Source organism: Gobio gobio, assembly GCF_949357685.1.
Source record: "Gobio gobio genome assembly, chromosome: 23".
NCBI classification, from domain to species: domain Eukaryota; kingdom Metazoa; phylum Chordata; class Actinopteri; order Cypriniformes; family Gobionidae; genus Gobio; species Gobio gobio.
The window spans coordinates 41,071,422-41,087,691 of record NC_137119.1 but is presented as its reverse complement, the minus strand read 5'-3'; the positions used below and the strand labels follow the sequence as shown (position 1 = coordinate 41,087,691).

Genomic DNA, 16,270 nt, shown 5'->3' with positions numbered 1-16,270 from the left:
ATCTTCTAGAAATTGCTGTATTGTGATTCACAGGAAAAAAAATTACTGTAGAATTTACCCGCCGTTGAAAAAAGACCATGATGCTTTGCAGATCTACAGCAACATGCTGTATACAGGTTCTACAGTAAGTATTTGCTCATTTTACAGTAATAATGCTGTGAAAACTACAGAAATTTGTTACAGTGTATTTCATCTGAGTGTCTCATCCTAACATGTCATTTGTACACTATGCACTGTATTCGTACTATAGACTGCAGACAGTAAGAGTTTTATATTCGCTTGTTTTAATTGTAGCTCTGATCAACCAGTTCAGTTTAGACACGCCTCTCCCTCCTCTGCACCAATCAGAAGCCTCTGATAAGATAAGAAATTTAATTTGTGCATTTGACTGAATTTGTATTGAACTGTTATTCATAAAACTATGAGAAGGTCCAAACTGGTAGCTGAGGATAACATGAGCTGATAAAGCTCAGTGTAAACTGATGAATATGAACAAACCTCTGATCTAATGAGAGCGACTGGAACAGGATAAACTTATTCAGCTGGTCTGACAGAAACCTGGAGAAGCTCCTGAACACATGATTTATTTAGGGTGACCGTATTTTAGTTTTCAAGAACGAGGACGGGGCTCAGCTTTTAACACCTTTACCTGACACTGTTTCTTTTCATGGCCACATGTTAAAATGAAATAATACAACCCCAAATCAGAAAAAGTTGGGACAGTATGGAAAACGGAAAAAAAAAGAAGTGATTTCTAAATTTACTTTGACTTGTGTTTCATTGCAGACAATATGAACACAAAATATTTCATGTTTTGTCTGGTCAACTTCATGTCATTTGTAAATATGCATCCTTTCCTGTCATTCAGTCCTGCAACACATTTCAAAAAAAGTTGGGACAGTAAAGCATTTAACACTTTGTAATGTTAAAAGACGTCACAACACTTAAAAGACATTTAGGGACTGAAGACACCAAGTGATGAAGTGTTTCAGGTGTAATTTTGTCCCATTCTTCCTGCAAACAAGTCTTAAGGTGGGCAACAGTACGGGGTCTTCGTTGTCGCATTTTGCGCTTCAAAATGCGCCACACATTCTCTATTGGAGACAGGTCGGGACTGAGGCAGGCCAGTCAAGTACCCGAACCCTCTTCCTCCGCAGCCAGGACTTTGTAATGTGTGCAGAATGTGGTTTTGCATTGTCTTGTTGAAATATTCATGGACGTCCCTGGAAAAGATGTCTTCTTGAAGGCAGCATATTATGCTCCAAAATCTCTGTACTTTTCAGCATTAATGGTGCCTTCACAGAAGTGCAAGTTACCTTTGTCAAGGGCACTGACACAACCCTATACCATGACAGACCCTGGCTTTTGGACTTGTTGCTGGTAACAGTCTGGATGATCCTTTTCTTCTTTGGTCCAGAGCACACAGCGTCGATTCCTCCCAAAAAATACCTGAAATACTGATTCATCTGACCACAGTATACGTTTCCACTGTGTGATGGTCCATTCCAGATGCCTCCGAGCCCAGAGAAGTCGACGGCGCTTCTGGACACTGTTAACATAGGGCTTCCTTTTGGCACAGTACAGTTTTAACTGGCATTTGTGGATGTAACTACGTATTGTGGTACTTGACAAAGGTTTGCCAAAGTAGTCCTGAGCCCATGTGGTGATATCGCTTGTAGATGAATGACGATTCTTGATGCAGTGCCGCCTGAGGGATCGGAGATCACGGTTGTTCAGCTTAGGCTTGCGCCCTTGTCCTTTACGCACTGAAATTCCTCCAGATTCCTTGAATCTTTTAATTATGTTATGCACTGTTGAATGTGAAATATCCAAATCTCTTCCTATCTGATTCTAATATTAATAAAAAATATGCTAATTCGTCTCTTCAGTTACGTCACGCCAGTAGTAATGTTATGTTCTTCTTCACGGCAATATCCGGATTTGTTTCCAACTAGCAGCACCTTTTTTTCATAAAATGGCTGAACTGCTATTTATGACACTTTTAAGAAAGAAACATCTTGACAAAGATGACGGGACGCCACACACTTTTGGCGTTTGAAAGTGAACTAACAGAATATGATGATATTATCACATCTTCGATTCAAAGCCCAGCCAACTCTGACTTGTTTAAAACAGACATCAGCCATTCAAGGTCAGCTATGGGAGGTTTTTAGTCTGGTCCGGCATGGCAATGCAATATTTGCATGTAATATTTGTGAGCAAGTGTTTTTCTGAAATGTACATAAGCCACATGTACTGGATTAGCAATGGCTAGTTGTCGATACAGGATTGTGATTTCTCTTCATGATCTAGTTCAGGACTCGGGGTGGATCTCTCTCCTGCTTTGATTTTGTTTTCATTTTTTCACGTTGCAGCCGCACACACTTGATTGATCGCACAGAGCTTAGTGCTTACAGTATTTCGTTTCTGCGACACTAGTAGCTCTAGCGGAATAAAAAATAAAAATAAAACAAGCTTGCAAACATCACAAACACAGCTGAAGGGGGTGTGAAAAGGCATCAAGATGAAGTAGACTATATTAAAAGACAATAGACAATAAAAGGTCCAACATATGAGGAATACTTTTAGCTGTGTTGCTGTTTCAATAGGATTTTTGGATTTTTCCAAATTAAGGGGTAATGTGAAGGGGTAAGTGGAAATGACGCTGGTGGAAGCGTCTAATTTTTCAAAAAACATTTTCTCAGGTTTTACTCAAGTGCATTACGGGGATGTAAACATGTTCAGACATTTCAGTGTGGATGAGCAACTTTTGGAAAACGTTTGAAAACGATAGTGTGGATGCAGAGTGTTTTTAGACAAAAACATTTTCAAATTTATCTGGATTAGTGCAGACGTAGCCACAGTTAGACTGGCCATAGGAGTCTGTGGTCAGGGGGAGGAGCCTCAGCAACGGTCTCTGCCCTTCTTCACGTGTCTTTGTGCTCTCGACATGGACTTATGCGACTATCGTGGGTGAAAGGGCACGTGGTTACGATGATGCCCCAGTTGGAAGAGACGCTCGTGGGCTCTCTCCTGGGAGCTCATTTAAGTCAGAACTCTCCAGCAAGCCGTGCAGAACAACATTCACGCTGGTAGAGAAGGCGCTTCAGTCATCGGGTCATGCTGGTGCTGACCTGCAGGAAAAAAGCCCCAGGACGAGGCACGTAAAACTATAGTAAGTAGCTCCTTCCCGACACCGCTGTTCAGTCCCCACCACCTCTGGTGTTTCGGGAGGGAAGTGGTTTCCGGCTAAATGTTAAATATTCTGTTGTTTCTGGCCGTGTCCCAGGACAGTGGATATTTAACACGTGTTCACAACCAGTCAAACGAACACATTTTTCCCCATAGCGCTTAGAATCAAGCGCAGCATCTCGTTCAGGGAGCAGGGTTACGGTCAAGCAACCCGAGAGGTTTTTATGAATTCAGTTCATTAAGCAGCTAGTAGCTTCTATTCACTGGTAAATATTACAGTAAACGAACATCACAGACAATGGCAGACAGCGACCAAGGCAGCTCTGGCATAATGTCAATAACACTTCTATAAATGACTTACAGTTTCTTTAAGATTATTAATGTAAACATCCCTAAAGTACAGGGAAAATGTACAGGTACCGAATTTCAGCTACCAGTTAAAATGTGAACGGTACCCAACCCTAGTGAGGACCATACTGGAATTACTGGAATTATTCAGAAATAGCGCCACCTACTGGCAACAGGAAGCAAACATTATTTTTGCTTGAAATGCCCGTCCATAGTAAGTGACTAAACTGATACACTGACAGAAACTGCAGCTGCTCTCACACACACACACACACACACACACACACACACACACACACACACACACACAGAGGACAAACACAGGAACTACACATGAGCTCAAAACTGACTTATGACTGACATCAGCTCTATTAGACTCTGATCTGTCCTGCTCTTACAGATTTTTTTACTTATAATAATGGCATCATATGGTGATTGTTTTGTACATTAAACTACACTGTAAAGTCATTGTGTATCAGCAACATAAAAATGTTTTTTAAAGGTGTTTTTCAAGCAGCTCAAGCTGATTATGAATTTGTGAAAGTGTTCAGTTCAGAGCGTTGAACCAATCAAAGAGTGAAACTGTGAGTTTGAGGTGTAAATCTCATTTGCATTGTCAGGTTTAGTGATTGTGATCCTCTCAGAATAGAGCAGCTCCGTCTCCAGTGACCATGTTCAAACCCCAAGAGCTTCATTTGACATTTCCTGCTAAATGCAGCTGTTCTCAACTATTACAATCAATCAAAAGCAGCTGAAACTTTAGTGCAGGACTTTGAATGAACGACACACTGATCAATGATGCAGTCCAACACAAATGTAAGGCGTTCAGAAGCTTTATTGAATGAACAGCAATGGCAGCACATTGACAGACGGCTTCAGTATTGAGCTGTAGATCACGTGACTGCTGTGAATCCTGCCGGACGCTCAGATACGGCTCGTCTTCACTGGAGAAACATCAGCAGGAGCTCTTGAGGAACGAGGCCTCTTGATCAGCTCCGTCATGTGTTACTCTGCAGACCAAGCGGTCTGCGCCTTCCCAGCGTGCTTTGCTGAGGCTCAGGACGCTGCTGCGGCTGTAGCGTCCGTCCCGCTCGCTCTCTGCGCTGGTCTGAACCCCCTCGGTGACCTCTGACCCGTCCAGCGTCCAGCTCACCGTCGCCCCCTGTGGAGAGTAAGAGCTGAGCAGGCAGAGCAGTGCGGCTGAGTCTCCAGAGATCTGCAGAGAAGAGGGCGGCAGCAGAGACACGGAGGGCTTCACGGAGGGACCAGCTGCACACACACACACACACACACACACACACACACAACGTTAACGTCTGTGTTAGATGTCAGAGATGGTGATGCAGTAAAAATCATAACTTCATCTGTACAGTAATTTCACATAAACCACATACAAACTCTCCCAAATTCATTTTAGAAATATTCTCCATTAAAATCAAATATTCACTGCTACTAAATATATCAAGAACAATATATATGTATAAATAAATAAATCAGTTATCTGAAGCAGACATGATATACTGTAAAATTAATGCTAATCTGTTCTTTTCTGAATTGAGTAAAATGTTTAAAGCAATTTTAATATTATTTGGGTAACACTTCACAATAAGGTTTCATGAGTTAACATTAGATAACTACTTTAGTCAACATGAACTAAGAATGAACAAAACTTCTACAGCATTTATTAATCTTAGTTCATGTTCATTTCAACATTTACTAATACATTATTAAAATCAGAAGTTGTATTTGTTAACATTAGTTAATGCGCTGTGAACGAACATGAACAAACAATGAACAGCTGGATTTTTATTAACCAACATTAACAAAGATTAATAAATACTGTAACAAATGTATTGCTCATGTTTAGTTCATGTTGGTTAATACATTAACTAATGTTCACAAATGAGTTTGTAAAGTGTTTCCATTATTTGTATTTTGAAAATAATCATCATTCAGGGCACTTCCTCATAAACATAACTTAATAGTTTGAGAAATGATTAATTTTAACATGTTTATCAACTGAATTTCTTTTTGATGGTGACACAGATGAAATTAAATTAATTTTGTCTGTTTTATAGATGCACAAAATTAAATATATTAAAAAATAATTGCAAATATCATAAAATATTGTGATTAAATATAATGAAATGTTAGCATACATTAGGTGTGAAGTTAAACATTAAAACGCCTACTAATATGAAATATGCTTTGAAACATAAAAACATAAAATATCTGCAAATATTACAATTATAGCAGACAATATTAAATAATCAAATACATCAGTCGGTGCAATCAATCAAAAAAATATAATTAAATATGACGATACTCAAGATATGAAATGCAGCTTTTCAATAATACATTTTGTAATAAATTAAGAATATTGTAGCCAAATGCTCTTAAATAACATTAAACCTATTTTTAAAAACACATCAAACATTATTAGAGAATTGAAGAGACTTACTGATGGTCAGTTTAGTTCCTCCACCGAAAGTCCACCACAGTGTTTCATTCTAGAGAAAGCGTCGTACAAAAACCTCCGTCACACTCAAATGAACACACACTCCAGCAGAGAAAGAGACGACACACACACACACACACACACACACACACACACACACACACACACAAATTCTGTTGAGCTGCTTTATAATCTTCAGCCAGATTTAGATGGTCATTCCCTGTTGTTGACCTTTGACCTGTTGTACAGTCTCATGGATGATATAAATCTGCAGCACAGGTATTAAATGCTCTCAGCATCAAAGTCTGAATGAAACTGATCATTAAAACTGTGTTTAGAGGGAGAAGATCTGCCCAAAATAACATGAAGTAAATCATGAGTGTGTTTCTGAAAATAGAAGTTTATTAGCAAAGATACTAAATGACAAACCAGTGTTTGTGCTGTCTTCAGGTAAATGATCTGGAGTGTGTTTGCATATTGATCAGATGCTTCAGTGTGTGAGAGTGTTTATAGTGCTGTGAGTTCAACACTTCATCACTGACACACACAACAATCTTCATCAACATGACCTTCATCATCTGGACACTCTTATGCTGCTTTATACTACAAGGTGAAGAGTTTATATTTCAAATAAATCATTTAAATTACATCATTTTAACACAGCTTAAAAATGTCAAATATATATTTTAATGACTGATGAATGATTTGTTTTTCAGGCTGTAGAGCTCAGATCACAGTGACTCAGACTTCAGTGAAAACTGCCACACCAGAAGAAACTGTTGAGATGAGCTGTAAACTCAGTAGAGATGCTACAGACTGTTATCCACCCTGTGTGTTCTGGTATTCACAGAAACCTGGAGAAGCTCCTAAACTCCTGATTTATCATACAAGCAACCGTCAGTCAGGAACTCCATCTAGATTCAGTGGCAGTGGATCTAACAGTGATTTCACTCTGACCATCAGTGGAGTCCAGACTGAAGATGCTGGACATTATTACTGTCAGAGTTTCCACTACATCAACAGTAACGGTGTGTTCACACAGTGATAAAGAGTCGTACAAAAACCTCCGTCAGTCAGAGTCACAGTGACTGAACTGAAACTGCAGCTGCTGCTCACACACACACACACACACACACACACACACACACACACACACACACACACACACACACACACACACACACACACACACACACACACACACACACACACACACTCACACTCACACTCACACACACACACACACAAAAGTGAGGATTTTCATGGATATTAAATGAAATATAAAGTTCTTACATGATAAATACTTTAATCTATAACACTCTTTATGTTATTATGTATCTAACACTGTATCTGAGGTTCATCATTCGGCCACATGTTCTTGTTTCTTCATGTGTCTGCAGGTGTTTTCATGCTCCATTGAGTGACGTTTATTTATTAAATGTGAGCTAAAGCCCTGATCTAGTGAAAGACCTGAGACAAAAATGACACAAAGAAGAGCTCAAAGACACAATTATATTTTATTTAAGAACTGAGTCTTAATAAAATCACACACATCCAGTCTTGTATGAAAGGCATAAAGAAGCTGATGAATGAACGAGTCCCTCATGTGCTGCAGAGAAACACACTGTTGAGTGAGAAGAGCAGCAGATCTCCTCTGAACACGGCCGTCTCCTCACAGTCTCACTTACCCCTTTTCCACCAAGGCAGTGCTAGAGCTAGTTCAGAGCCAGAGCTAGTCCCAGTTCATAGTTGGTTCGACTGAGGAGCTTTCTAAGAACCGGTTTGCTTTTCCACGGGCTGAGAGCCACAACAGAGCCATGTCTTACGTCACTGTATATGTCTCATCTCTCTCAGCAACGCTAGCGAGGCAGCTGCAGTGTTGCCAAGTATGTAGTTTTGCCGTGGGCTGTTTTTTCATGTCCGCGGGATGAAGCGACCCCAATTATGTGATTATTTAGCCCCGGGAATGCGAATTTTAGTGCCAAAAAAACACATATTTTACCCCCAAATGTGATTTTTACTGGGGAATCCCCCCTGGAACGCGATTGGGCTTGTTTTGAGTAGCAATTGGGTGGGTTTGTTGTGAAAACCTGGCCACCCTGGGCAGCGGGAAACACACACACACACACCAGGCTTGTTCGAGACGCATCGGCGCGGCGCAGACCGAACCACGTATGATATAAAAAAAAACGCATGAGTGAATCAAAAGCATGAGGAGTCGTGTGCTCTCGCTGGACTGGTTATCATACGGCGATCGGTCTCTGCACAGCACCGCTGCAAACAAGCCTTCCATCAACAATGCAAACGTTGCGTTACTATTCATTCACATGGCTTTACGATCCTACATCGGCATCAAAACACAACGCAAACACAGCGAATCCAACGCATTCATGTAGTTCGCCGTAATTTGTATAGACGGAGATTACAAACGAACAGCAGCTGTTAGCTCCATTAGCTGCTATTTCAAAAATGGTGGATCTAAAGTTTGTGTTCGTCTTGTTGACCCCGCCCCCAGCGCCTGACGTAATCGGTTCTTACTTCTAGCCCTGTTCTAGCCCAGCAATGTTTTGGTGCTACTTAAGAACCACTTTTCCTGGCTCGGAGCTGGGGCTTTGTGTGTGGAAACACAAAGAACCCATTTGAAACTAGGCTCTGGCTCCGATCTAGCTCTGGCTCTGCTTTGGTGGAAAAGGGGTAAATGAGACGCTCTTCATCCACTCCTGTACAGGCCGTCCTTCTCCAGGAGCCCAGCGGCTCTCCTGAGACCTTCAGCTCCAGCCACACACACCTGAGAGAAGATCAGAGAGAAGATCAGACAGATCACACTGACCAGCGGCTCTCCTGAGACCTTCAGCTCCAGCCACACACACCAGAGAGAAGAGCAGACAGATCACACTGACCAGCGGCTCTCCTGAGACCTTCAGCTCCGGCCACACACACCAGAGAGAAGATCAGACAGATCACACTGACCAGCGGCTCTCCTGAGACCTTCAGCTCCAGCCACACACACCAGAGAGAAGAGCAGACAGATCACACTGACCAGCGGCTCTCCTGAGACCTTCAGCTCCGGCCACACACACCAGAGAGAAGAGCAGACAGATCACACTGACCAGCGGCTCTCCTGAGACCTTCAGCTCCAGCCACACACACCTGAGAGAAGAGCAGACAGATCACACTGACCAGCGGCTCTACTGAGACCTTCAGCTCCGGCCACACACACCTGAGAGAAGAGCAGACAGATCACACTGACCAGCGGCTCTACTGAGACCTTCAGCTCCGGCCACACACACCAGAGAGAAGAGCAGACAGATCACACTGACCAGCGGCTCTCCTGAGACCTTCAGCTCCGGCCACACACACCAGAGAGAAGAGCAGACAGATCACACTGACCAGCGGCTCTCCTGAGACCTTCAGCTCCAGCCACACACACCAGAGAGAAGAGCAGACAGATCACACTGACCAGCGGCTCTCCTGAGACCTTCAGCTCCGGCCACACACACCAGAGAGAAGAGCAGACAGATCACACTGACCAGCGGCTCTCCTTTAGGAATCAAGAGCAAACATGAAGAAGAAAACCGTCAGAGAAAATCACATCATTATTCCATCAACACATTAATGCTCACGATCTCCTGCACATGAAGAGAGAAAATGATCAGAATACGGTTCACTTTCTGGTAAATATTCTGATTAATTATGAAATAACTGAAAAAGGAAATATCATTGAGTTTCAAACGGGCAGAAAAACTCAATCAAGCGTCACTTTCAGTCAGAACCTTAAAGACTGTTGTGTGTGAATGAACATCTTTAAAACTCTCAGCACACACAATATCCAGTTTTATTGAACAAAACATATTAAATATGAAGGGGAAAGTAATTTCAGGTCATCGAGCATCAGTTTTACAAACCAGAATCTACTGAAAAAGACAAATAAGAGTCTAAAAGAAACAGCAAATTAGAAAAAGAAATACTAGAGTTTCTCTATTTATTAACTTTATCATTAAACTTTCATAAAGTTTTGTTATAGATTTGAAGAGTCATTTCATGATCAACTTCACTGAAACTCACAAAAGCGTCAAAGATCAGATGTGAATAAACTCAAGAAATGCAGAATTCACTGCAATTTACGACGGAAACATTAAAAGGCGTCCCGTTCATGTCTCTGCTTGGCTAGAAACAGCTTAGCTTGGGTAGGGAGGCAGGCTTTGGCCATGGGACGCTACAGCAGAACTGATTTGCGAGTCTTAAAAACGCTCTTATGGAGTGGCAGTTCATCCTGATAGCTCATCATGTCCCTCAGAACAGTCTAGTTGCCTCCATTGATGCGCTCTGACTTTAGGAGCCATACAGGCCTGGGACTGAACCCTGTACTGGCCTCACTTAAGAGAAAATACAATTCAGACTAGAATTCATTCATTTGCCGTTTGGAAATATTGCAGTTCATTTAACAATAGAGGGAAAAAAATCGATCAATTTACGCCTTTAAAACAGAGATACACTATAGATACACACTTTCATGAGATTGTGTTTGATGATCCTCATGTCTGTTCAGAAACTGCAGGAACACACATGGATTTGGATTACATTTTTATGAAAAAGGAAGTTCTCACTTCAGTGTATTCTGTGTGTAATGAGTGACTGTCTTCAGGTAAATGATCTGGAGTGTGTTTGCATATTGATCAGATGCTTCAGTGTGTGAGAGTGTTTATAGTGCTGTGAGTTCAACACTTCATCACTGAGAGCTTTTCTTTATTTAAACTGAAAGTAAATCACCAACAAGAAGAATGAAGATCATCAGCGTCTGTATCTGGACTCTCATTCTTTCTGTTCAAGGTTCATTTATTCTATTATTAATAACTTTTGATGTATATGAATGTGTTTGATGGTAAGAGAGATTTTGTACTGGACACTCTGACTTTAAAAACTGTTGCAATTATTATCTTATGAAATGTCATTCACAGAAATTACAGGACAAGTTTCAGTGACTCAGACTCCATCAGCGGCTGCTCAACCAGGAGAAACCGTCACGATCAGCTGTCAAACTAGCACAGGAGTTGGAGATCGTACAGCGGGTTGTAGAAACTGTCTTTCCTGGTATCTGCAGAAACCTGGAGAAGCTCCTAAACTCCTCATTTATTACATTAGATCACGACAGTCAGGAACTTCATCTAGATTCACTGGGAATGGAGCAGATTATGGAACAGATTTCACTCTGACCATCAGTGGAGTCCAGACTGAAGATGCTGGACATTATTACTGTATGAGTCGCCACTACATCAACAGTAACTGGGTGTTCACACAGTGATAAAGAGTCGTACAAAAACCTCCGTCAGTCAGAGTCACAGTGACTGAACTGAAACTGCAGCTGCTCAAAGGAGGATGTGAAATATCATCGTCACACAAGCATCTGAAATAAAACCATCTAAATGAAGCTGCCACTCTTAATAATTATAGAGGTCAGAAAGAGATTTTGTGCTCTTATAGATCAGTCACACGTTTGAGATCTGAGTGATTTCAGTTTGCCCTAGTTGCCGCCTTTTATTAATAATAGACCATAATTCTCATAATACTCCATGGTTATTTCATCTGAGTGTCTCATCCTAACATGTCATTTGTACACTATGCACTGTATTTGTACTATAGACTGCAGACAGTAAGAGTTTTATATTCGCTTGTTTTAATTGTAGCTCTGATCAACCAGTTCAGTTTAGACACGCCTCTCCCTCCTCTGCACCAATCAGAAGCCTCTGATAAGATAAGAAATTAAATTTGTGCTTTTGACTGAATTTGTATTGAACTGTTATTCATAAATCTATGAGAAGGTCCAAACTGGTAGCTGACGATAACATGAGCTGATAAAGCTCAGTGTAAACTGATGAATATGAACAAACCTCTGATCTAATGAGAGCGACTGGAACAGGATAAACTTATTCAGCTGGTCAGACAGAAACCTGGAGAAGCTCCTGAACACATGATTTATTTAGGGTGACCGTATTTTAGTTTTCAAGAACGAGGACGGGGCTCAATTTTTAACACCTTTACCTGACACTTTTTCTTTTCATGGCCATATGTTAAAATGGAATAATAAGTTGCCATAAAAAAATCCACAATTTCAGTCAAAAATAATTTCAGTCCTCCTGATGTTCTCTACTTTCCTGAAGATCGAATCTTTCCCAACAGTCCTTGATTACCAGTCAAGTAGGCATGAAATTCTTTGTAAGACGTGAAGTTGTGTTGTGAACAGAGAAGCCCTTCAGTGACTCAACAGACAAAGACAAGTGATTCCTTCCCTTTGTCTCTGCCTTTGCATTAGTGAAAAACTCTCTCTACAAAAAACAGCAAAGAAAATCTGTGAAATCTTCCGTAGCTCTGAATGAAACTCTAGGACCTTTCAAAATATTTACTCCACATCTTGTGTGCCTGCAGATCACTGAAATCTCCATCACTGTTACACCTTTCAGTGAATTTCTTCAGGTTGGTGAGCTGATCAAAGCACTTTGGCTCTTTTCTCGCAGGTGTTTGATTCAGGCGTCTGTCATTCCAGTCAGGAGTGTCACTCAGATCCATCCTCATGAGAGAGGAGAACTCCTCCATCGGTGCCATCCATTTCTCCAGATACTCCAGGCATGAACTGGACGACCCTGAACTTGAGAACTGAAATGGTCTCACGTCTTACCAAGTCCATCTTTGTGCCAATAGTCCCTTGACTTTAAGGGACATGAAGTTACTGGTCTTGGTGTGGATTTTGTTCAAAATGTTCTTCACTTCCACCATTGAATTGCTCTCCCTTTCCATCTCCTGTGTGTGTGTGTGTGTGTGTGTGTGTGTGTGTGTGTGTGTGTGTGTGTGTGTGTGTGTGTGTGTGTGTGTGTGTGTGTGTGTGTGTGTGTGTGTGTGTGTGTGTGTGTGTGTGTGTGTGTGTGTGTGTGTGTGTGTGTGTGTGTGTGTGTGTGTGTGTGTGTGTGTGTGTGTGTGCCAGAGGTAAACTCATCTTCAAGAAACTTCTTGATCAAGGAGGGAGTTTTTCCTGTGTCAAGAAGAATGCTTTGAAGGCTGGAAACATCTGTAGCAGCCTCTCAATACCTGGGAATAATGACAGCTATCGTGTCTGTGAGAAAGGAGACTTCTATATTCAACATCAACAAATTCACAATACTCCTTCAGATTCTCTGTGCACAGTGTAGATGTGAAAGTATTGGTATATTTAGGGCCCGAGCATGTGAGGACCCTATTGGAATTGCTGTCTATTATTCTTCTTCTCCTAAATTAAACACATTTTTGAGGGCCTGAACATGCTCGAAAACTCATGAAACTTTGCACCCGCGTCAGAAATGGTTAAAATTTACATCGGATATGGATTTCAGAATTAGGTGTGGCAAAACGTCTCGATAGCGCCACCTAAACAAATTCAATTAAGTGTCATTCGTGCTACATTTCACGTACAAGTTTGAACTTCGGTACACACATGTAACAGCCCAAAACCTTCAAAACAGTCCCTGGGAGCAAAATCTTAAAAGCCAACAAGAAGTGAGATATTTTGATTTTTCTCTGTAAAATTTTTGCAGTTTTTGCCATTTGCAGACGCTGTACTTTAACCAACTCCTCCTAGAGATTTTATCAGATCATATTTGGTGAGTCTAATCTAAAGACATTTGCGACGTTAATTTGTGAAGATCTTTTTCGCTGAAGGCTGTGACCGTGGATGCCTGACAAAGTCTGATGTTTCGCCATGAAACAGGAAATTGTTGTAACTGGGGCATGTGTCTGACCTGCCCCAAATGTCACATGTCTCATTTCATTGGTTAAGGCTACAGTGACGAGTAGGTTTAGTCATCAGTGTTTGGTGTAGGCAATCATCATCGTCATGAAACAGGAAGTTGTTGTAACTCAAGCATACAATGTCCAATCTGCCTCAAACATCCCATGAGGGATATCTACAAGCCAAAATGTAATTATAGTCATAGCGCCACAAGCTGGTAGCAGGAAGTGTGTCAAATACAAATGACTGACATAGTCCTCCTATTTTTATATACTTGAATGCATATTGCCCACGTGCTCTGTTTTTCTAAAGCCACCGGGTGGCGCTGGCACGGGTGCGAGGGACCTTTCATCACTGCTTTCAGCTTTAATGTGAAGATGAGGTTCTCAATATCGACTATATCTGTAGTGGCAGGTTATGGCCACCTGGTGGGGCTAGAGATTAAGGTTGTTTAGCAACAAGTTAGAAGAAGAAATATAGTTGTCTGATTTCCTCCAGTGAGTTGTGTCCTTGAATATGGAGTATAGAGGAACAATACATGGTGTCAGAAATGGTCAACCCACGACAGAGTCTAGTGGCACAGATAAGAAGATGGAGCAGTTTAATGGTGTGTACAGTGATAACGGTGGGATCTGTAGAGCAAGAGAGAGCAAGTCAGCGAGAGCTAACAACAGGCTAGCGGCAAGCTAAAAGCACACAGTATGGACCAAATATTTACTATCACACCACTGGGACCATTCGACTTCGAGCCAAGCTCGTGGCCCACATGGATTAAAAGGTTTGAGCGCTTCAGAATTGCGTCTGGATTGAAAGAAAAAGACGGCTCATACCAGGTGAATTCTCTCATCTATACATTGGGTGAGAAGGCTGATGATAATCTGAGCTCACTGCAGTTGACAGAAGAGGAAGAAAGACTTTGAGATAAAAAAGGCCTTTGATGGACATTTCGTAGACGTGCATAATGTAATTTATGAACGAGCCATGTTTAATAAAAGATATCAAGAAGTCGTGAATCTGCAGAAAACTTTATCACCACAGTGCACAAGCTAGCTGAACATTGCAAATACGGCGTCTTACGTGAGGAAATTATCCGAGATAGGATTGTGGTCGGCATACGTGATGCTAAATTGTCTGAGAAACTGCAGCTCAACCCAAATTTGGATTTAGCTACAGCTATAGTTCAAGTGAGGCAGCATGAGGAAGTAAAAAAGCAGCAAGCAGTTCCGCGGTCAGCCGATTCACCAGGACAAATAGATACACTGTCTCATAACGTAAGAGACAGGCTCAAAGAAAAAAATATTTTCAACGTGGAAGCCATTATCAGCCTCAGTATACCTCAACCAGTGCGAAAACAAGTCAAAACAGTGCGGGAAGTGTGGCAAAACCCCAAAACATTCATGGACTGAATGCCCAGCAAAAGACTGTGAGTGTAGAAAATGTCAAAAGAAGGGACACTTTGCGGCCGTGTGCAGATCAGTTCAAAAGTTGGATTCAATTGAAGAGGATGGGGCGGCTTATCTTGGTTTATCTAATCTAATCTAATACGATCAATAAAATGCTGTTGCTTTGTCAGTTCATCGCGATCTCACAAAGTTCCGTTATAAAAATGGCAACAATAAATCTCTTACTGACATCGTGTCTTCCCTTTGTTTGTTAATGAGAGGTTTCACGAGCCTGCATTAACTCAGCACTGAATAAAAACTCTGCCGTTTTGAGCGGTGAGATTCTGAGTAACTGAAACACCTCTGATCGCGTTCAAGAGATCAACTGTGATTGGCTACATTACTCACCACTGCAAAAACTCGCTGTAAATGCATTTGACGCTCTCCAGAGCTCGGACACAAATCTGTTTCGCCAATATTCTTACGATATCAACTGAGGGTGCTTAGCCCCCGTAGAACCGGGCCTGCTCAGATTCAGAATCAGAGAAAACTTGATTGATATCAAATCATATGTTTCATATTAATTCATTTCTTCAAGTATATTGTCAAAGTTTTGAGTGTATTTTCTTCTTGTTGTGTTTCAGAGTGTAGAGGACAGATCAGCGTCACTTTATTATATCAAATAAGCAAACAGTAATAGTGTAATTTGTTATTTTGTTTTGTACATTAAACTACACTGTAAAGTCATTGTGTATCAGCAACATAAAGATGTTTTTGAGCAGTTTTTCAAGCAGCTCCTTCATCTCAAGCTGATTATGAATTTGTGACTCATAACTCATTTCTCATGAGCAGAAGTGAAAGTGTTCAGTTCAGAGCGTTGAACCAATCAAAGAGTGAAACTGTGAGTTTGAGGTGTAAATCTCATTTGCATTGTCAGGTTTAGTGATTGTGATCCTCTCAGAATAGAGCAGCTCCGTCTCCAGTGACCATGTTCAAACCCCAAGAGCTTCATTTGACATTTCCTGCTAAATGCAGCTGTTCTCAACTATTACAATCAATCAAAAGCAGCTGAAACTTTAGTGCAGGACTTTGAATGAACGACACACTGATCAATGATGCAGTCCAACACAAATG

General features: G+C 41.2%; 1 long non-coding RNA gene across 1 annotated transcript; it reads right to left on the bottom strand.

Moving 5' to 3' along the window:
* Positions 1–4,357: 4,357 nt before the first annotated feature.
* On the bottom strand, positions 4,358–6,122 carry LOC307119448. The gene is made up of 2 exons (XR_013815642.1): positions 6,002–6,122; positions 4,358–4,809 (listed from the first exon to the last, which is right to left on the bottom strand). It is a non-coding gene; the product is annotated as an uncharacterized lncRNA (long non-coding RNA).
* Between the last annotated feature and the right edge of the window lie 10,148 nt (positions 6,123–16,270).